At 45.7% G+C, this 23,440-nt stretch overlaps 1 protein-coding gene across 3 annotated transcripts in view; it reads left to right on the forward strand.

Moving 5' to 3' along the window:
• Positions 1 to 980: 980 nt before the first annotated feature.
• TFB1M (transcription factor B1, mitochondrial) overlaps positions 981 to 23,440 on the forward strand; it is a 205,884-nt gene continuing 183,424 nt past the window's right edge. For 2 of the 3 annotated variants that reach the window (XM_077289058.1, XM_077289062.1), the window contains exon 1: positions 981 to 1,091. The gene's annotated coding sequence lies outside the window, so the exon portion shown is untranslated. Of the gene's footprint in view, positions 1,134 to 23,440 lie in introns of all 3 variants that reach the window. The other variant, XM_077289059.1, reaches the window with a different exon arrangement.

A 23,440-nucleotide genomic window follows, 5' to 3' on the forward strand; every position in this document is an offset into this window, starting at 1 on the left:
AGGACTTTTAGCATTTTTTTAGTGTTTTATTCGGACGTTTTCTGCCGAAAAAACGCTTACATAAGCATCCCATCATTTTTAATGCATTCAAAAATTTTTGTGCACATGCTGTGTTTTTTTCTGCGGCGGAATCGCATTCCGGAAAAAAAAGCAGCATGTTCATTCTTTGTGCGGAATCGGGGGGAATAAGCACACATAGGAATGCATTGATCCACTTACTTGCCGCATGGGGCTATGCCCACCATGTGGGAAGTAAGCGGATCATGTGCAGATGGTACCCAGGGTGGAGGAGAGGAGACTCTCCTCCAGGCCCTGGGAACCATATACGGTAATTGTTAAAAAAAGAATTAAAATAATAAATCGTGATATTCCCCCCTTCCGGCGGCCCCCGCAGCGTTCCCGCTCCTCGTGATGCTCCCGTTCCCAGTAATGCCTTGCGGCAATGACCTGTGATGATGTAGCGGTCTCGCTTGTCGCGAGGCATTACTGGGAACGGAAGCTGCCGGGAGCATCGCGAGGAGTGGGAACGCTGCGAGGGACGCCAGAAGGTGAGACTATCACAAATTTTTTTTTAATTATTATTTTTAACATTAGATCATTAGGCAGCATCAATAGTAAAAAGTTGGTCACACTTGTCAAACACTATGTTTGACAAGTGTGACCAACCTGTCAATCAGTTTTCCAAGCGATGCTACAGATCGCTTGGAAAACGCTAGAGGTTAGTGGGAAAACGCATGCCAATTCCACATACGTATTTCCCGCCGCAGGGAGTTGCAGAATTGCCGCGGAGTTGTAGTTGCTAGAGGGCAGAAGCACTTGTGCCCGAGATGCTTCGTTACATAAGCAGTGTACTTCGTTTCCTCTGCTTCTTAGAATGTCTGTAACGGACGGTGTATTGTATGTAGCCACACCACGCATGCGCAATGTTCTTCGTTCTCACAGAATGCTCTGCTCCCTAGCAACTACAATTCCTAGCCATCCTAAAGGCTAGCTCCTCCCACACACGTGACAATCACATGGTCATGACGTAATGAAAGGTCCTTAAAGTAGCAGGAGCTGATATCTTCCATGTCGTTCCCGTCAACCTCAGTGTGAGTGTATGTTCATCTGTTGCTGAAATAAAGCTGTATTTAGTAAGTTGTAGTGTGCGGGCATGGCCGAGGTGAGCGGCGGCACGTCAGGTGTATTGTGATGTCTCGGGCCAGCTGTGCAGTGAAAGAGCAGCCACGTGCTGGGTTTAATGAAAACTAATTGTTCGATGCTGTAGTGGTGATAGTGTCCTTGTCACATAGAGAGCAGCTCATCTGGTGGATGACCACTGTGGCTGCCTCATAGAGAGCGGCACATCTGGTGGATGACCACTGTGACTGCCTCATAGCGGCACATCTGGTGGATGACCACTGTGACTGCCTCATAGCGGCACATCTGGTGGATGACCACTGTGACTGCCTCATAGCGGCACATCTGGTGGATGACCACTGTGACTGCCTCATAGAGAGTGGCACATCTGTGGATGACCACTGTGACTGCCTCATAGAGAGCGGTACATCTGGTGGATGACCACTGTGACTGCCTCATAGAGAGCGGCACATCTGACGGATGACCACTGTGACTGCCTCGTAGAGAGCGGCACATCTGGTGGATGACCACTGTGACTGCCTCATAGCGGCACATCTGGTGGATGACCACTGTGACTGCCTCATAGAGAGTGGCACATCTGGTGGATGACCACTGTGACTGCCTCATAGAGAGTGGCACATCTGTGGATGACCACTGTGACTGCCTCATAGAGAGCGGTACATCTGGTGGATGACCACTGTGACTGCCTCATAGAGAGCGGCACATCTGACGGATGACCACTGTGACTGCCTCGTAGAGAGCGGCACATCTGGTGGATGACCACTGTGACTGCCTCATAGCGGCACATCTGGTGGATGACCACTGTGACTGCCTCATAGAGAGTGGCACATCTGGTGGATGACCACTGTGACTGCCTCATAGAGAGTGGCACATCTGTGGATGACCACTGTGACTGCCTCATAGAGAGCGGTACATCTGGTGGATGACCACTGTGACTGCCTCATAGAGAGCGGCACATCTGACGGATGACCACTGTGACTGCCTCGTAGAGAGCGGCACATCTGGTGGATGACCACTGTGACTGCCTCATAGCGGCACATCTGGTGGATGACCACTGTGACTGCCTCATAGAGAGTGGCACATCTGGTGGATGACCACTGTGACTGCCTCATAGAGAGTGGCACATCTGTGGATGACCACTGTGACTGCCTCATAGAGAGCGGTACATCTGGTGGATGACCACTGTGACTGCCTCATAGAGAGCGGCACATCTGACGGATGACCACTGTGACTGCCTCGTAGAGAGCGGCACATCTGGTGGATGACCACTGTGACTGCCTCATAGCGGCACATCTGGTGGATGACCACTGTGACTGCCTCATAGAGAGTGGCACATCTGGTGGATGACCACTGTGACTGCCTCATAGAGAGTGGCACATCTGTGGATGACCACTGTGACTGCCTCATAGAGAGCGGTACATCTGGTGGATGACCACTGTGACTGCCTCATAGAGAGCGGCACATCTGACAGATGACCACTGTGACTGCCTCGTAGAGAGCGGCACATCTGGTGGATGACCACTGTGACTGCCTCATAGAGAGTGGCACATCTGGTGGATGACCACTGTGGCTGCCTCATAGAGAGTGGCACATCTGGTGGATGACCACTGTGACTGCCTCATAGAGAGTGGCACATCTGGTGGATGACCACTGTGACTGCCTCATAGAGAGTGGCACATCTGGTGGATGTCAAATAGTCAACCGAGTCAAATAGTAGTCCTTTCCTGCTGGAATGATGCCAGCCCCAATGTGTTCATTTTGGCATACTGCCTTCATCTTCATTTTTTTACAATTATAACTATTGTGGGCTTACTACAATTTTTTCCCTTCTCTGATTTTTCTGGAGCATAGAGAGCAGCACATCTGGTAGATAGCCACTGTCCCCGCAACTAGCTAGCAGTGCACTTGGTGCATACCTACTATCACTGCCACAAAGCCGTACATCTGGTGAATGGCCACACTCTGTCGCTTAGAGAGCAATACATCTGTTGGATGACCACTGCACCTGCCATATGGAGAGCAGGACACCTGCTGGATGGTCACTGTGCCTACCACATAGAGAACAGCACGCCTGGTAGATGACCACTGTCCTTGCCAGATAGCTAGCAGTAGACTTGGTGGATGCCCACAGCCTCTACCACATAGCAGTACATCTGGTTGATGGCCACTATCCCCGCCGCTTAAGAGATCAGTACACCTGGTGGATGCCCCTTATACCTTTCACATAGTGATCAGTACATCTGGTAGATCCCCACTGTACCTGCCATATAGAGAGTAGTACATATGCTGGATGGCCACTTTACCTGCCACATAGAAATCAGCACACCTGGTAGATGGCCACTGTCTTTGCCACATAGCTAGCCATACACTCAGTTAATTCCCACTGTCGGGACCACACTCAGTCGGAGCAGCCTTTGGAAGTGGGGAATCACCAGAAATAATACACAAGACACGTCTCGTATAGTATATCACTGGGAAGCCTATGAAGCACGCCTGCCTTCAAGGTGCTATCCCCTCTTTATATAGTTGTACAGGTAGTTTCAGTGGTTATACAAGTTTTGCTTGTTTAAACAAAGAGAGAAAAGAGAAGACAAAAGAAAACAGTTTCGGCTATGTGATAGTTTCACAACAAACAAAACAGTACAGTTTCGCCTAAGTGGCAGTTTCACAAACAAAAAATAGGATTTCACACTATGGCTAAAATGTCCTTGAATGGACAGGTCAATATTGATCACAAATTCTTTTTGGTTCATTGAGGTAACCATTTTTGTTCCGCTCTTCACAATCCCCCCTTTGACATATTCCATTCAAAACCTTGTCATATAGACGATTATTTTAGTCATTCTTTTTGTGATAAAAAAAAACAAAAAAAAAAACTTTATATTCTCGCATCCATTACACAAAATTTATTTGTGCATACCGAGATACCCTTGAATACAACCTTGAATAATACATATATAATTACAATAACTATAACTGTATGTATTAGGCTTTGCATAATCCCGGTAACCCACCCACCGATCCCCCTGAACCAATTGGCCGGGTTAAGAAAAGAAAAGGTATCTGACCACCAGCTATCCTTATTTTGGTCTAGAAAAGGTATACTTGTGGCTGATACTGGTGAATGGGTACAGATCCAACAATCTGCCAGGGGTTGCGTATTATTTAACAAATCATGCACTAATTTTCTATGATGTTGTACGAATCTATTGTTCAAAGGGGCTAGAGAATTCATCTTTCCCATGCCTCTGTTGAGGTTAACATTATTAACATCAATATCATGAGTCTTATACTGCTTTTTTGCAATGGCTTGCATGTATCCATGATGCCTTTCCTTCAAGCTTGACTGCTGTTGGAGTTGTTAACAGGACTTGGAAAGGTCCGTTAAATCTCGGTTCCAGAGTCTTTCTGGTGTGTCTTTTCACGTAGATTTGATCACCAGGTTCCAACTTGTGGCCTCCTTCGAGATTTTCTGGATCTGGAAGGGAAGCAAAAACTTGCGAATGCACTTTAGTTAAACGTTTTTGTAATTCTTGTACATAAGCAGTTAAAGTCTCAGTATTCAACATCAGTTGTTGTGGAAAATAACAACCCAAATTTGCTGCTCTACCAAAAAGAATCTCATGTGGTGACAGCTTAGCCTTCCCCCTTGGGGCGTTTCGGATGGAATACAGGGCAAGTGGTAGACACTCGGTCCAAGGCTTTCCTGTTTCTGCCATGGCCTTCTGGATTTTTAATTTTATTGTTCCATTTAATCTTTCCACTTTACCTGAACTCTGTGGGTGATACGGAGTGTGAAACTGGTTTTCTACTCCCAACATTTTCATAACATTCTGGAATATTTCTCCAGTAAAATGGGTACCCCTATCTGACTCGATCACCTCAGGCATGCCGTAACGGGGTATCAGTTCATGTGCTATTTTAATGGCAGTAGTTTTTGCTGAGGCTTTACGAACTGGATAAGCCTCTGGCCACCCTGAGAACATGTCCACACACACAAGCACATATTCGTATCCATTGTACCTAGGAAGCTGGATGTAGTCGATCTGGAGTCTTTGAAAGGGATACAGTGGTCTTACATGATGCTTGGTTGGGGTTTTAATGGTCTGACCTGGATTGTGTGCCAGGCATATAGCGCATGCAGCACACATGTTCCGAGCGAAATTACCAAAGCCTGGAGCCAACCACCTTTCTTTTACCTTGAGCGTCATACCGTTTGCCGATACATGCGTAGGTAGGTGGAGGTCACTCGCCACTGCGGGGTACCAGGCTCTGGGTAAACACAACAAAGTTCCTTTTTTCCATAATCCTTGCTGATCTTCTGCCCCTTTTTTCTGCCACTGCCCTCTTTCTTCGTCGTCTACCTGTTTCTGAGCTTCCTTCAATCTCTCCTCATCATCTTCAGAGCTATCTAGTGTGTGGGCATGATGTAAGGGTTTACGTGCTGCCTGTTTTGCTGCTTTGTCGGCTTTATCGTTACCCCTGGCTTCCTCGGTGTCGAGTCTCACATGTGCAGCTATGTTGTGAAATTGGATTTTGGGCTCCCCCGGTGGCCACTGGTGGAATTGAACTGGTGTGCATCATCCCCTCTGTTCACCTGTTTCCATCAGGATGTGGGAGTCGCTATTTAACCTTGCTCCTCTGTCACTTCCATGCCGGTCAACATTGTAATCAGAAGCCTTTCTGTGCATGTTCCTGCTGCTAGACAACTCCCAGCTAAGTTGGACTTTAGTCCTCGTTTGTTTTTGCATTTTGTTCCAGTTCACAGCTGTAGTTTCGTTTCTGTGTCTGGAAAGCTCTTGTGATCTGAAATTGCCACTCTGATGTTATGAGTTAATACTAGAGTCTTAAAGTAATTTCAGGATGGTATTTTGATAGGGTTTTCAGCTGACCATGAAAGTGCCCTTTCTGTCTTCCTGCTATCTAGTAAGCGGACCTCAATTTTGCTAAACCTATTTTCATACTACGTTTGTCATTTCATCTAAAATCACCGCCAATATATGTGGGGGCCTCTGTCTGCCTATCGGGGAAATTTCTCTAGAGGTGAGCCAGGACTATATTTTCCTCTGCCAGGATTAGTTAGTCCTCCGGCCGGCGCTGGGCGTCTAGGGATAAAAAACGTAGGCAACGCTACCCGGCTACTGTTAGTTGTGCGGCAGGTTTAGTTCATGGTCAGTTTAGTTTCCATCCTTCCAAGAGCTAGTACTTATGTTTGCTGGGCTATGTTCTCTTGCCATTGAGAACCATAACAGTTTGACCGGCCAAAAAGGGTTAAATTAATTGACAGAGAAAGGAGAGAAAAGAGAAGTCTGCTGAAGATTTTTTTTTTTTTTTTTTTTCCCCTTCCCTTCAGTTCTGAGTGTGCTTGTAATTGAATCTCTTGCAAGTCTGCCTATATTGCAGCCTTTCTCTCTCTCTCTCTCCTTCTAATCCTGGAATGGCTCTGTGTTCACCTGTTTAAAATGGATATTCAGAGTTTAGCTGCAGGTTTGAATAATCTCACCACAAAAGTTCAAAATTTACAAGATTTTGTTGTTCATGTTCCTATATCTGAACCTAGAATTCCTTTGCCTGAATTTTTCTCGGGGAATAGATCTTGCTTTCAAAATTTCAAAAATAATTGCAAGTTGTTTTTGTCCCTGAAATCTCGCTCTGCTGGAGATCCTGCTCAGCAGGTCAGGATTGTGATTTCCTTGCTCCGGGGCGACCCTCAGGATTGGGCTTTTGCATTGGCTCCAGGGGATCCTGCGTTGCTCAATGTGGATGCGTTTTTTCTGGCCTTGGGGTTGCTTTATGAGGAACCTCAGTTAGAGCTTCAGGCGGAAAAGGCCTTGATGTCCCTATCTCAGGGGCAAGACGAAGCTGAAATATACTGCCAGAAATTCCGTAAATGGGCTGTGCTTACTCAGTGGAATGAGTGCGCCCTGGCGGCGAATTTCAGAGAGGGTCTCTCTGATGCCATTAAGGATGTTATGGTGGGGTTCCCTGTGCCTGCGGGTCTGAATGAGTCCATGACAATGGCTATCCAGATCGATAGGCGTCTGCGGGAGCGCAAACCTGTGCACCATTTGGCGGTGTCTACTGAGAAGACGCCAGAGAATATGCAATGTGATAGAATTCTGTCCAGAAGTGAACGGCAGAATTTAAGACGAAAAAATGGGTTGTGCTTCTATTGCGGTGATTCAACTCATGTTATATCAGCATGCTCTAAGCGTACTAAGAAGCTTGATAAGTCTGTTTCAATTGGCACTTTACAGTCTAAGTTTATTCTATCTGTGACCCTGATTTGTTCTTTATCATCTATTACCGCGGATGCCTATGTCGACTCTGGCGCCGCTTTGAGTCTTATGGATTGGTCCTTTGCCAAACGCTGTGGGTATGATTTGGAGCCTCTTGAAACTCCTATACCCCTGAAGGGGATTGACTCCACCCCATTGGCTAGTAATAAACCACAATACTGGACACAAGTAACTATGCGGATTAATCCGGATCATCAGGAGATTATTCGCTTTCTTGTGCTGTATAACCTACATGATGTGTTGGTGCTTGGATTGCCATGGCTGCAATCTCATAACCCAGTCCTTGACTGGAAAGCTATGTCTGTGTTAAGCTGGGGATGTAAGGGGAAGCATGGGGACGTACCTGTGGTTTCCATTTCATCATCTATTCCCTCTGAGATTCCTGAATTCTTGACTGAATATCGTGACGTTTTTGAAGAACCTAAGCTTGGTTCATTACCTCCGCACCGGGAGTGCGATTGTGCCATAGATTTGATTCCGGGTAGTAAATACCCTAAGGGTCGTTTATTTAATCTGTCTGTGCCTGAACATGCTGCTATGCGAGAATATATAAAGGAGTCCTTGGAAAAGGGACATATTCGTCCTTCGTCATCTCCCTTAGGAGCCGGTTTTTTCTTTGTGGCTAAGAAAGATGGCTCTTTGAGACCGTGTATTGATTATCGGCTTTTGAATAAAATCACGGTTAAATATCAATATCCGTTGCCACTGCTGACTGATTTGTTTGCTCGCATAAAGGGGGCCAAGTGGTTCTCTAAGATAGATCTCCGTGGGGCGTATAATTTGGTGCGAATTAAGCAGGGGGATGAGTGGAAGACCGCATTTAATACGCCCGAGGGCCACTTTGAGTATTTGGTGATGCCTTTTGGTCTTTCAAATGCCCCTTCAGTCTTTCAGTCCTTTATGCATGACATTTTCCGTGATTATTTGGATAAATTTATGATTGTGTATCTGGATGATATTTTGATTTTTTCGGATGACTGGGACTCTCATGTCCAGCAGGTCAGGAGGGTTTTTCAGGTTTTGCGGTCTAATTCCTTGTGTGTGAAGGGTTCTAAGTGCGTTTTTGGGGTTCAAAAGATTTCCTTTTTGGGATATATTTTTTCCCCCTCTTCCATCGAGATGGATCCTGTCAAGGTTCAGGCTATTTGTGATTGGACGCAACCCTCTTCTCTTAAAAGTCTTCAGAAATTTTTGGGCTTTGCTAACTTTTATCGTCGATTTATTGCTGGTTTTTCTGATGTTGTTAAACCATTGACTGATTTGACTAAGAAGGGTGCTGATGTTGCTGATTGGTCCCCTGCTGCTGTGGAGGCCTTTCGGGAGCTTAAGCGCCGCTTTTCTTCCGCCCCTGTGTTGCGTCAGCCTGATGTTGCTCTTCCTTTTCAGGTTGAGGTCGACGCTTCTGAAATCGGAGCTGGGGCAGTTTTGTCGCAGAGAAGTTCCGATTGTTCCGTGATGAGACCTTGTGCCTTTTTCTCGCGTAAATTTTCGCCCGCCGAGCGGAATTATGATGTTGGGAATCGGGAGCTTTTGGCCATGAAGTGGGCTTTTGAGGAGTGGCGTCATTGGCTTGAGGGGGCTAGACATCAGGTGGTGGTATTGACTGACCACAAAAATCTAATTTATCTTGAGTCCGCCAGACGCCTGAATCCTAGACAGGCGCGCTGGTCGTTGTTTTTCTCTCGGTTTAATTTTGTGGTGTCCTACCTGCCGGGTTCTAAGAATGTTAAGGCGGATGCCCTTACTAGGAGTTTTGAGCCTGACTCCCCTGGTAACTCTGAACCTACAGGTATCCTTAAGGATGGAGTGATATTGTCTGCCGTTTCTCCAGACCTGCGGCGGGCCTTGCAGGAGTTTCAGGCGGATAGACCTGATCGTTGCCCACCTGGTAGACTGTTTGTTCCTGATGATTGGACCAGTAAAGTCATTTCTGAGGTTCATTCTTCTGCGTTGACAGGTCATCCTGGAATCTTTGGTACCAGGGATTTGGTGGCAAGGTCCTTCTGGTGGCCTTCCCTGTCTCGAGATGTGCGAGGCTTTGTGCAGTCTTGTGACGTTTGTGCTCGGGCCAAGCCTTGTTGTTCTCGGGCTAGTGGATTGTTGTTGCCCTTGCCTATCCCGAAGAGGCCCTGGACGCACATCTCGATGGATTTTATTTCGGATCTTCCTGTTTCTCAGAAGATGTCTGTCATCTGGGTGGTGTGTGACCGTTTCTCTAAGATGGTCCATTTGGTTCCCCTGCCTAAGTTGCCTTCTTCTTCCGAGTTGGTTCCTCTGTTTTTTCAAAATGTGGTCCGTTTGCATGGTATTCCGGAGAATATCGTTTCTGACAGAGGAACCCAATTCGTGTCTAGATTTTGGCGAGCATTCTGTGCTAGGATGGGCATAGATTTGTCTTTCTCGTCTGCTTTCCATCCTCAGACTAATGGCCAGACCGAGCGGACGAATCAGACCTTGGAGACATATTTGAGGTGTTTTGTGTCTGCAGATCAGGATGATTGGGTTGCTTTTTTGCCTTTAGCGGAGTTTGCCCTCAATAATCGGGCCAGCTCTGCCACCTTGGTGTCTCCTTTTTTCTGTAATTCGGGGTTTCATCCTCGATTTTCTTCTGGTCAGGTGGAATCTTCGGATTGTCCTGGAGTGGATGCTGTGGTGGAGAGGTTGCATCAGATTTGGGGGCAGGTAGTGGACAATTTGAAGTTGTCCCAGGAGAAGACTCAGCTTTTTGCCAACCGCCGGCGTCGGGTTGGTCCTCGGCTTTGTGTTGGGGACTTGGTGTGGTTGTCTTCTCGTTTTGTCCCTATGAGGGTTTCTTCTCCTAAGTTTAAGCCTCGGTTCATCGGCCCGTACAAGATATTGGAGATTCTTAACCCTGTGTCCTTCCGTTTGGACCTCCCTGCATCTTTTTCTATTCATAATGTTTTTCATCGGTCATTGTTGCGCAGGTATGAGGTACCGGTTGTGCCTTCCGTTGAGCCTCCTGCTCCGGTGTTGGTTGAGGGCGAGTTGGAGTACGTTGTGGAAAAAATCTTGGACTCCCGTGTTTCCAGACGGAAACTCCAGTATCTGGTCAAATGGAAGGGATACGGTCAGGAGGATAATTCTTGGGTGACTGCCTCTGATGTTCATGCCTCCGATCTGGTCCGTGCCTTTCATAGGGCTCATCCTGATCGCCCTGGTGGTTCTGGTGAGGGTTCGGTGCCCCCTCCTTGAGGGGGGGGTACTGTTGTGAAATTGGATTTTGGGCTCCCCCGGTGGCCACTGGTGGAATTGAACTGGTGTGCATCATCCCCTCTGTTCACCTGTTTCCAACAGGATGTGGGAGTCGCTATTTAACCTTGCTCCTCTGTCACTTCCATGCCGGTCAACATTGTAATCAGAAGCCTTTCTGTGCATGTTCCTGCTGCTAGACAACTCCCAGCTAAGTTGGACTTTAGTCCTCGTTTGTTTTTGCATTTTGTTCCAGTTCACAGCTGTAGTTTCGTTTCTGTGTCTGGAAAGCTCTTGTGATCTGAAATTGCCACTCTGATGTTATGAGTTAATACTAGAGTCTTAAAGTAATTTCAGGATGGTATTTTGATAGGGTTTTCAGCTGACCATGAAAGTGCCCTTTCTGTCTTCCTGCTATCTAGTAAGCGGACCTCAATTTTGCTAAACCTATTTTCATACTACGTTTGTCATTTCATCTAAAATCACCGCCAATATATGTGGGGGCCTCTGTCTGCCTATCGGGGAAATTTCTCTAGAGGTGAGCCAGGACTATATTTTCCTCTGCCAGGATTAGTTAGTCCTCCGGCCGGCGCTGGGCGTCTAGGGATAAAAAACGTAGGCAACGCTACCCGGCTACTGTTAGTTGTGCGGCAGGTTTAGTTCATGGTCAGTTTAGTTTCCATCCTTCCAAGAGCTAGTACTTATGTTTGCTGGGCTATGTTCTCTTGCCATTGAGAACCATAACACAGCTACCTTTATCACCGCTATTTCTTTAGTTTCTTGTGCTGCCTCCAGAATCTGTCTAATGAGGGAGGCATGTTTAACAGGTTGGCCTGAAGCAGTCATATAACCTCTGGCTCTCCATATTACGCCAAAATCGAAAATAATGCCATGTGCATATCTAGAATCAGTGTATATGTTTGCTGTCTGATCTTTGGCTATTTTTAGAGCTTCAACTAATGCCGTAAGTTCTGCTTCTTGTGCAGACTGATTAGCAGGGAGAGGTTCTGCTTTCAGCACTTCATGCTGAGTTACTACCGCATAACCTGTATGAAATTGTCCATTCATATCTGCATATCTACTGCCATCTATGAAAAGTTCAAATGTAGCATTACAGAGTGGCTTGTCACGTACATTACGTAAGCCCTGAGTCTCTCGTTCCATTAATTGTACACAATCATGCATTGACTCTGATGGGTCAAAGGAGTTGGAGAGTGCAGTTTCCTCAGGTATGGTACCCCCCTCAGACTCTAAAGGGAGCAAAGACGCGAGATTAAGAGTCTGAACCCTGGCAAAGGAAATGTTGGGCGGCAGTAGTAGGGAACATTGGAGACGGAGGTGTCTGGCCATTGAAATATGTTTAGGTTGGACCTGGTTAAGAATGCCATGTACATCATGAGTGGTCTGAACTAGAAGTGGGTGATCAAGAACAATCTCAGAAGCTTTATCTAATAACAGTGAAATTGCGGCTACTACTCTTACACAAGAAGGTGCGGCTCTAGCTACAGGGTCCAGATGAGCTGATATGTATGCCACAGGTCTCTGTTTGTTTCCATGTTTTTGTGTGAGCACCCCTGTAGCATGTGAGGATATCTCAGCTGCCATCAATTGAAAAGGTTTAGTGTAGTCTGGGAGTCCCAGAGCCGGAGCTGATACCAGTGCTGTTTTCAAAGAGGAAAATGACTGTTTAGCCTCTTCACTGAGTGAATATGGCGTGTTGGCAATACAGTCATATAAAGACTGCATGAGTTGACTTGCATGTATGATCCACTGTCTACAGAGTGAAACAATACCCAGGAAAGCACGCAGCTGTTTGTGATTCCTGGGTTCAAGCATGTTACGTATGGCTTCCGTACGTTGAGGTGTGAGGTGTCTGATGCCCTGTGATATGCAGTGACCTAAGAACACGACTGTTTGTTGACAAGCCTGGAGTTTCTGTCTATTTACTTTACAGCCTTCTTGCGCTAGGAAAATTAAGAAATTAACAGTTGAGGTAACTGCCGTCTGCTCATCAGGGCAACAAATAAGTAAATCATCTACATACTGTAGAATGACTACTCCTGGTTCTGGGGTGAAATTTTTCAGCACGGTCTGCATTGCTTCAGAGTACAAAGTTGGTGAGTGTACCATACCTTGTGGCAATCTTGTCCATGCTAATTGTTTACCCTTGAATGTAAAGGCAAACAAATGCCAACAGTTCTTATGTAGTGGCACAGAAAAAAATGCGTTTGATAAGTCAATTACCGTAAAATATGCAGCAGTGCTGGGAATTTGAGACAGTAAGGTATGAGGATTCGGTACCACAGGGGTGACCGGTGCCAAAACCTTATTGATTTCCCGTAGGTCGTGCACCATGCGAAACCATAGTTTCTTTGGAGGAAACTTTCTTTTTAACAGGATATAAGGGTGTATTGGCGGGTGACCTGATTTCTACCAAAACACCTTGTAACACATAATCCTGAATTTGTTGAGAAATCGCCAGTTCTTGCTGGGGTATTGCCTAAGCTGAGGTAAAATGGTTCCCGGGCAGTTTCTAACAGTATAGGAGCTACTGATAAGAATCCTACATCAGTGTCTCCTTTTGCCCATAGGCTGTCAGGAACCCGAGACAAGTCAATTTTTGCTTGTTGAGTGTAAATTTCGGGAAAATCCTCCATTGCCTGTATTCTAACATATTGTTCCAGAGTTTCTGCATCTTCAGGGATGGTCAGCATAACTGTGCCATTTTCTCTAAAATGGATGTTTGCGTGCATTTTACTTAAGACATCAGTACCCAGCAAGCAGGTAGGTGCACCTTTAGCAAATAAAAATTTGGATACAAAGGTTTTAGGGCCAAAGCTCACATTTAAAGGTTTTGTAAAAGGCAACGCCTGAATTTTACCATCATACCCTTCTGCATATGTTACCTTTGAGGATATATTGTCAGGATATGGTAAAAAGTCTTGATTTTAAATGGAGGATGTTGCTCCCGTATCTATCAGAAAAGGTACATTTTTACCCTCAACCTCAACTTGTATTATTGGTCTTCTAGAAGGAAGAGAGACCTGCATAACCTTCAGTCATTCTGAGCTGTCTGTTTGATCAGGCGCTGGGTTATTTATCCTATTTTTGGGTACAAAGGTTCCTGAATCTATATCTGCTTTTCTCTTCCTACATTCCCTTTGGAAATGTCCTGGCTTCTTACAGTAATGACAAGTAAACTTTTGATTAGCAGAGCCAGTATTAGCCTGTGCAATTCTTACTGGCTTAGAATTTTCTCTTAAGTCCATTTCTATCCCTACAGCTTTCTGTCTAGCCAGGTGTGGGTCTTCCAAGGTTCTCCAATCAGGGGTTGCGGCCTTAAGCTTTTCCTTCACTTTTGGAGACAATCCATCTATAAAGGTTTTTGTAACTAACCTCATCATTCCTGAAGCGGTTAGATCCATGCCTTCATCTCTGAAATTATTTTCTACACTTAGATAATATTCGTCTACTGATTGTCCAGATTTCTGAGCCACCACTCCCGTTGTTCCTCTCTGCCTCTGTTTTTCCCTCATGAAGATCATTAAGTGATCTATAAATTGCGTACCTGATTCTATCGTTTGTAAGGCACCATCTCCTGCCTGGGGCCTATGTACCTGTAGATTTGCTAATAGCTCCTGGAAGAGTCCAGGAGTCATTTTCATTCTACATAATTCTTCTCCATCTGCCCAAACTCCAGCGTGAGTCTGCATAATTTGCTGTATATATTGTGCAAATCTAACTGGACACTGGGTGGGATCTGGTGCGTTATGCAAGAGAGACATGCCTTCAGCGGGGGACCAAGGGAAATATTGTCGAGTTTGGTGATATCTAGTTCCCATTACTCCGTCAGCACCAGGTTCCCTAAAGGGTCTTGGTACTACCCTAACAGGGGCAAGTACAGCGCCATGTCTAGGTGTACCACAGGCTAGGCAATCATTTCTCCAGTCTGGATTTTGTTGTCCACAGTGCGGACATACCCATCCTCCTGGTCCGGCTAAACTTTGAGGTGGTGTTTGGAGAAAAGATGGGGCATGTGGGTTAAGGTATGGGGGTGGGGTGTTCTTATATTCCACATTTTGTTTTTCTCCATAGCCTGCGGGTCTAATACACCACTTTTTATTCTGTTGATTATATGTCCATCCCTCTTTTTCTGCTACCCTAGAGACATCAATCAACGCTTGGATCTGATCTATCCATTTCTTGTCTCTGATTATGCCTTTTTTTCTTTCCTGAATTCCTTCCCATTTTTTCCTACTAAAGGCTTCTGCCTTAGTAACTCCAAACTTACTAAAAATCTTTCTCAGCCCCTTAGTGGCATCTTCACCACTTCTCTCCTTTATGATAGTATAGATATCTAATTCTTCTGGTTCCGACTTTGTTTGCTTATTCCCCATTTTCTTATCCTGAGCTTTTTTCTTTTCTTGCCCTAGGTGGCGTTTGGGTATGAGAATACCTCGTTACCTTCTTCCTAAGGAGCTAGGATGTTTAACGGCTTCTGCGTACCGTGCTGATGTAAGAAAAATCCTGATTCCTACACCTATAGCAAACAACACAAATGCAACCAGACAGAGGATCAAAATACAACGTATCTTGTCCCAGGCTAATTTATCTGTCCTGGGCTCATACTATCATACACTTATCCGTCACCAGGTTTTCGTCAAAGACAGGATCAGAGATTGAACATAGGCGCGGAGGTCTCCCCGAAAGGACGCAACCACGTTGCCCAGTGGGACAGTCACTTCTTCTGTTTCAACACCCTGGGCGGCTTATAGGGCTATTCCCAACTTCCACACACCTTCTATTCACATTCACTCTCATTCAATGCCGTACTCCGTGAGGTGGTCAATTCCTAAGTAGTTCAAGAACCCGAGCTATAGGTATCCTCCTCTACTAGAACTACCCGCTAAAGGACACGACACAGAAAATCTTACGGACAGTGCAGGGCAGATATAAGAGATCTAACAGTGTCTCTTACCTGGCCAGGTTTTTATTCATCTGCCGTCCATTATCCCAGATTCTCTTTTCGTTCGTATTCTGCCGGTGTTCTTGAAGGAGTACACAGACCTCGGGTCCCTGTTCAGGCGCCAGGAAATGTCGGGACCACACTCAGTCGGAGCAGCCTTTGGAAGTGGGGAATCACCAGAAATAATACACAAGACACGTCTCGTATAGTATATCACTGGGAAGCCTATGAAGCACGCCTGCCTTCAAGGTGCTATCCCCTCTTTATATAGTTGTACAGGTAGTTTCAGTGGTTATACAAGTTTTGCTTGTTTAAACAAAGAGAGAAAAGAGAAGACAAAAGAAAACAGTTTCGGCTATGTGATAGTTTCACAACAAACAAAACAGTACAGTTTCGCCTAAGTGGCAGTTTCACAAACAAAAAATAGGATTTCACACTATGGCTAAAATGTCCTTGAATGGACAGGTCAATATTGATCACAAATTCTTTTTGGTTCATTGAGGTAACCATTTTTGTTCCGCTCTTCACACCACTATCTCTGCTATATAGCAGCACATGAGATGAATCGCCATTGTTCCTGCCACATATAGAGCAGTACACCTGGTGGATGGCCACTATCTTTGCACATAGCAGTACACCTGTGGATAGCAATTTTCTCTTCCACATAGAAAGGAGCACACCTGGTAGATGGCCATTTTCCTTGCCACATAGAGAGCAGTACACCTAATGGATGGCCACTGTCTCTGCCAGATAGAGACCATTGCATCTATTGGATGTCTGCTATCCCTGCTGCATGGAGAGCAGTACATCGATCTGATGGGTGGCAAATATCTGTGCTGCATAGAGAACTGCATACCTTATGAATATCCATTGTCCCCGACACATAAAGAGCAGTACATCTGGTGAACGGCCATTGTCCCTGCTACAGAGAGAGCAGTACACCTGGTGGAGTTTGGATGTGTGGCAAAAGCATAGTATCATCAGCTCCTCCTCACTATGCTCCGCTCCATCGGCCTCAAGGACACCATTCTCTCTTGGTTCTCCTCCTATCTCTCTGACCGATCCTTCACTGTATGTTTTGCTGGTTCCTCCTCTCACCTTCCCCTTACTGTTGGGGTTCCTCAAGGATCAGTCCTAGGCCCCCTCCTCTTCTATTTGTATACTGCCCCTATTGGACAAACAATCAGTAGATTTGGTTTCCAGTACCATCTCTATGCTGATGACACCCAATTATACACCTCTTCTCCTGTTATCACGCCGACCTTTTTAGAAAACACCAGTGATTGTCTTACCGCTGTCTCTAACATCATGTCCTCCCTCTATCTGAAACTGAACCTGTCAAAAACTGAACTCCTCGTGTTCTCTCCCTCTATTAACCTACCTTTGCCTGACATTGCCATCTCCATGTGTGGTTCCACCATTACTCCAAAGCAACATGCCCGCTGCTTGGGTTCATACTTGATTCCGAGCTTTCATTCACCCCCCACATCCGATCACTGGCTCGCTCTTCTTATCTGCATCTCAAAAACATTTCTAGAATTCGCCCTTTTCTTACTTTCGACTCTGCAAAAACTCTTACTGTCTCACTTATTCATTCTCGTCTGGACTATTGTAACTCTCTACTAATCGGCCTCCCTCTTACCAAACTCTCCCTGCTCCAATCTGTCCTGAATGCTGCTGCCAGGATCATATTCCTCACCAACCGTTACACCGATGCCTCTACCTTGTGCCAGTCATTACATTGGCTACCCATCCACTTCAGAATCCAGTACAAAACTACTACCCTCATCCACAAAGCACTCCATGGCTCAGCACCACCCTACATCTCCTCTCTGGTCTCAGTCTACCTCCCTACCCGTGCCCTAATGACCTCAGGTTAGCATCGTCAATAATCAGAACCTCCCACTCCCATCTCCAAGACTTTACACGTGCTGCGCCGATTCTTTGGAATGCACTACCTAGGTTAATACAATTAATCCCCAATCCCCACAGTTTTAAGAGTGCCCTAAAAACTCATTTGTTCAGGCTGGCCTACCGCCTCAATGCATTAACCTAACCATCCCTGTGTGGCCCATTAAAAAAAAAAAAAAAAACATAACCAGGTTCCTCTCATCATGTTCTCATACACTTTATGCAGTTAATAGCACTCTGTGTCTGTACTGCTACATACTTAGGCAGTTAACTGGTTCATGCAGCTTTACATGAACACCCGAGCCTTACACTATGGCTGGTCCGAACAACGAAAGCAATTGTTACCATCCACCTCTCGTGTCTCCCCTTTTCCTCATAGATTGTAAGCTTGCGAGCAGCAGGGCCCTCATTCCTCCTGGTATCTGTTTTGAACTGTGATTTCTGTTATGCTGTAATGTCTATTGTCTGTACAAGTCCCCTCTATAAGTTGTAAAGCGCTGCGGAATATGTTGGCGCTATATAAATAAAATTATTATTATTATTATTATTATTATTATTATTATAGTATGTTGAAGGACTCACTGTAATATAGTAATACACTAGTGTAACCCCCTTATACAGCATTTCTGTGACACATGTTATAGAGTGTCAGTGCAGAGTAATGTATGGTGAATGCTCAGAAGTTTACAGTCTATGGGCAGTCCAGAAGCAGATTTTTGTTTTTGTGTTAAACATTTTTTTTAACCCCTTAGGGACGGAGCCAAATTTTTGAAATCTGACCAGTATCCCTTTATGTGGTAATAACTCTGCAACGCTTCAACAAATCCCAGTGATTTTGAGTTTGTTTTTTCATGACACATTATACTTTATGATAATGGTAAATTTGGGTCAATACGTTTTGTGTTTATTTATAAAAAATATAAAAAATTTGAGAAAAATGTTAAAAAATTAGCAATTTTCTAAATTTCAATAATTATCCCTTTAATCCAGATGGTCATACCACAGCAAACCATTAATAAATAACATTTCCCTCATGTCTGCTTTACATCAGGACCATTTGTAAAATGTTATTTTATTTTGTTAGCATTTTAGGAGGTTTAAAAATGTAGCAGCAATTTTTCATTTTTTTCAAGGAAATTTACAAAATGTATTTTTTTTAGGGACTTATCCAAGTGACTTTAGGGGTCTCATATATTGGGAAACCCCCAAACATGATGCCATTTTAAAAACAGCACCCCTAGACATATTGAAAACTGCTGTCAGGTAGTTTATTAACTCTTCAGATGCTTTACAGGAATTAATGCAAAGTGGTATGACCGAAACGAAAATGTGTATTTTTACCACCTAAATGTCTCTAAAGGTACCGTCACATTAAGCGACGCTGCAGCGATATCGACAACGATGCCGATCGCTGCAGCGTCGCTGTTTGGTCGCTGGAGAGCTGTCACACAGACAGCTCTCCAGCGACCAACGATGCCGAAGTCCCCGGGTAACCAGGGTAAACATCGGGTTACTAAGCGCAGGGCCGCGCTTAGTAACCCGATGTTTACCCTGGTTACCATTGTAAATGTAAAAAAAAAACAGTACATACTCACCTTCTGATGTCCGTCAGGTCCCTGGCCGTCTGCTTCCCGCACTGACTGTGAGCTCCGGCCAGCCGTAAAGTAAAAGCAGAGCACAGCGGTGACATCAACGCTGTGCTGTGCTTTACGGCCGGCCGGCGCTCACAGTCAGTGCGGGAAGCAGACGGCAAGGGACCTGACGGACATCAGAAGGTGAGTATGTACTGTTTGTTTTTTTTACATTTACAATGGTAACCAGGGTAAATATCGGGTTACTAAGCGCGGCCCTGCGCTTAGTAACCCGATGTTTACCCTGGTTACCATTGTAAAACATTGCTGGTATCGTTGCTTTTGCTGTCAAACACGACGATACACGCCGATCTGACGACCAAATAAAGTTCTGGACTTTCAGCAACGACCAGCGATATCACAGCGGGATCCAGATCGCTGCTGCGTGTCAAACTCAACGATATCGCTATCCAGGACGCTGCAACGTCACGGATCGCTATCGTTATCGTTGTAAAGTCATTTAGTGTGAAGGTACCTTAACTTGTGAACAGAATACAACAGCCGTCAGACTCTAAGGCCGCTATTTGGTCATGAATTGCTAATGGCAAACATCCGGACCACACAATCATGATCTGAGGGCACCAATTTGGATAAAGAGGAAGCCCCCACACGCTGTTAACTATTTATAATGATGTAGTCACTATTGACAGCAGCATCTAAGGGGTTAAACAGATGTGGACGGTGCCAACACTGATCGTGGCTGATGCAGCAAGTTGTCAGGTATAGTGTACAGCCGACAGCTGCTGGATTGTCACCTGTATGTGGAGGCTATTCTCTTATATCTCAGGTCAGTTAAAAGACGTATTGGCTGTCATTAAGGGGTTAAAGATTTTGTTCTTGTTTATTTTTATATGTTGCATGTCTATATTAAAAATATCTTGCAGTTTTCACTTCTGCCACTAGGCTTAGCATTAGGCTAATACTTTCTGTTCTGTTGAGATTACATTTCAACATTCCTGCTATCATCAGAGGCAAAATGTATAGAATAGATAACACAGGATTCACAATTCCGAAATACTAAGCTGCTCACCTTTTCTCTTCCCCTTGCACATTGCTCTCTGCACCATAACGAATGCCTAGGTAATTCTCCTATAGAAGTCATTGAGCATTTGCAGATTATTGTTTCTTATGGCTCATGGGGCTGCTATAAAACATCTCTGACTGTTGTTAAAAGCAGCTCAGGAAAGGCCGGTTTCACATTTGCGGTTGTATCCGCAGCGTTTCTTCCGCTATTATGCGCATGCGTTGTGTATTCCTATATTTAACATTAGGGACGCATGCGTCTGCGATCGATTGCGTTTTGCCGCGTTTGACGACGCATGTGTCGTTTCATCGTCTGCGGTTTGGGGCGGTAAACGTTACATGTAGTAATTTTAGAGGCGTCAATTTGCCGCCTAGAAACGTATGCGGTTGTTAGCGGATGGAATGCGGCCAAAAAACACATTGCTGTCTATGTGAATGCATGCAGCCGCAAGCACATGCATTTGCTTGCATTTGTGCGTTGCACCACAGCAAAACATGTCTAGACACTGATTAGCCACCCCCCACATACAAGGTGGTAAAGGGGGGGAATGGACAGTTGCAGGTCACTACTCAGCAGACAGAGAAGCAGGACAGACCCAGGCAAGAACCTTGGAGGAAACAAGACACTGAACAATGTGAGTATATCAAAGCCAATGCCTTTATTTTCTATTTTCTGTCTCTACATGTCCTAATTTCTGCCATTTCTTTCTTTCTGCATGCATCAGAATGTCTTCTTCTGATGAGGATCAGCGTCCTGGGCCTGCACAAGCCGAACATGTCAGTGAAGTGAGTACTCACCTCCTCAGATTGGTAAGTATTCACTGTCACATCTACACATATGACAATTTTTTTTTCCTTTTTTTAGAGCACTTCTTCCACTGCGGCAGAGGGTGAGCAGGAGCAGCGGGGTCATGGTCGGGTGGCAAGGCGGCAGCGTGTACGTATACCAGGCTGACTGTTTACTGTATCTTCACTTTAGTATTCTTGAATCTTCCTTTCTTTACTTTCCTCTTTCTTAATATTTTTCTTCTGGACTCCGTTTTTATCTTCACTTTCATTATTCATGCCATTTCTCAGCTTCTGTTTTCTTTCTTTTCCTTATGTTAATGTATCCAACATTAATGTATTCATTTATTTTATAGGTTCCAGGACGGGATGAAGACCTCATTGACAACGATATCCTCATCTCCCTGGTCCATGAGCGAGTCCCGTTGTGGGACACCCGGGTTCCCCAGCACTCGGACAATGTGACGATCCGGCGGCTATGGAATTAGGTGGCCAAAGCGATGTGGGATGGCTGGGACAATGCCCCGACTCGAGTCCGAAATGCATTTTGTAAGTATTGCAATGCAGTGTGATGCAGCAGAGACCTTGGCTGTGCTCACTAAACTGTGTGTGATGACAGAAACTCTCAGGAGTTTCTCTCATCACACACAGTTGTGTGGGCACGGCCAAAAGTCCATTGTCTAACCATTATTTTTGTTTTTTCAACAGTGACCAGAGTCAAAACACGTTGGCGTTTGATGAAGGACCGCTTTAACAAGGACCTGCGTCAAGAGAGCCGTGTTCCCAGTGGTTCTAGAGCAAGGATCCGAAAGTATAAATACTATCGCATTCTGGCATTTTTAAGACCGGTCTTTGCCCATAGAACGTAAGTATTTTTTCGGTGTATTAAGTTGTGTTGTATTGCCATAATCTGTATGTTTCTATTCAACAGGAGTTGGCGTTTTTTAAGTTTTTGGTATTAATTTTTTTTTTTCACAGCACATGGAGCAGCACTGTTGACCCAGGTTCTGGAGCGATCCTTCCTCAGACAGCCATGGACCCGTCCCAGCCATCCAGCAGCGCTGCAGCAAGTGGGCCTGCCACACTAACTGGAGACCAGGAAGCTGGTCCATCAGGTGTTCCCCTTTCCCAGTCCTCTGCCTCTGCCCCTTTTTTTTGGGCTCCTTCCGGCAGCGGCAGAGGGCATCGGACAGGTCACTCATGCCCGAGTTTTTGCACTTGAGCTCGATTTTTCACGATGACTCAAGGCTTTGGGTGACCACCTGGATGCTGCCATTAGCCATATGAATACACGTATCCAGGAGGTCACCAAAAGCCTTGACCAAGTAAAAGCCGACCTCCAGAGGCCCATCATTTTTTTAACCAAATTGAACAGGGCATGTCGGAACACCTTACTCCTGATCTCCAGCTTAGTGACATGCAGGTCTGCAATGCTGCTTGCGTGCAGGCTATGCAGCTGAGTCGGTATTTTCAGCAGACAGTGGCGGCATATCCACCTGTGCCTTCACTGTCACGATTGACCTCAATGCCGACCTCTGCTGCATACCACTGCATGGCCACCTCCATTCCAAGCACTGCCGGACACCACTACAGCACCACCACCATGCCGAGTGCTGCAGGACAGCCCACCACCACCACCATGACAACTGCTGCTCCTGCTTGGACCTCCTCCACTGACACCACCATGCAGCAGCAGGACCCTGGCATGGCCTTCCGCTCCGCCACCACGATGCAGCAGGACCCTGGCATTCCCATCCGCTCTGCCACCACGATGCAGCAGGACCCTGGCATTCCCTTCCGCTCTGCCACCACGATGCAGCAGGACCCTGGCATGGCCTTCCGCTCTGCCACCACGATGCAGCAGGACCCTGGCATTTCCTTCCGCTCTGCCACCACGATGCAGCAGGACCCTGGCATTCCCTTCCGCTGCGCCACCACGATGCAGCAGGACCCTGGCATGGCTTTACAAACTTCTACCGCAACCATACAGCAGCATGATAAGGACAGTGACAGTTTGGCCACTATGACCAGGCCGCAAGAAATGAGCCCGCCGAGGCTCCCCAGACCACTGGGCCGATCCCAAAAAGGAAGAAAAAAAAAGACACTTCCAGTGTTTCTCAGCCCTCTCATGCGTCGAGCCCCATTCCCGATCTGCCAGACCCCAGTAATTTACTTGCCCCTTCTCCTGTCACCCCTGCGTCGTCCACAGTGAGTCAAGCTTCACAGCTACAAACCCCCCATTTCCAGCACTCTACCCCAAGCAGGCGCAGTTAATTTTTTTTTTATTTGTTAAAAAAATAAATAAAAATGTTTCTTGCCCCCAAAAAGGTTTGGTTAATTGTGTATTTCGCTGCCGGCAACACACACCGTGCTCCAAATAAAAAACTGCGCCGCACACTTTATTTTTTGCCCACATCATAGCTCCAGTAGTTAGCAAGTACAACACTGTAGTTTTGTGCGTCTTTAGTATAAAG

The sequence above is a fragment of the Ranitomeya variabilis genome, chromosome 2 (genome assembly GCF_051348905.1).
Source record: "Ranitomeya variabilis isolate aRanVar5 chromosome 2, aRanVar5.hap1, whole genome shotgun sequence".
Classification (NCBI taxonomy): Eukaryota; Metazoa; Chordata; class Amphibia; order Anura; family Dendrobatidae; genus Ranitomeya; species Ranitomeya variabilis.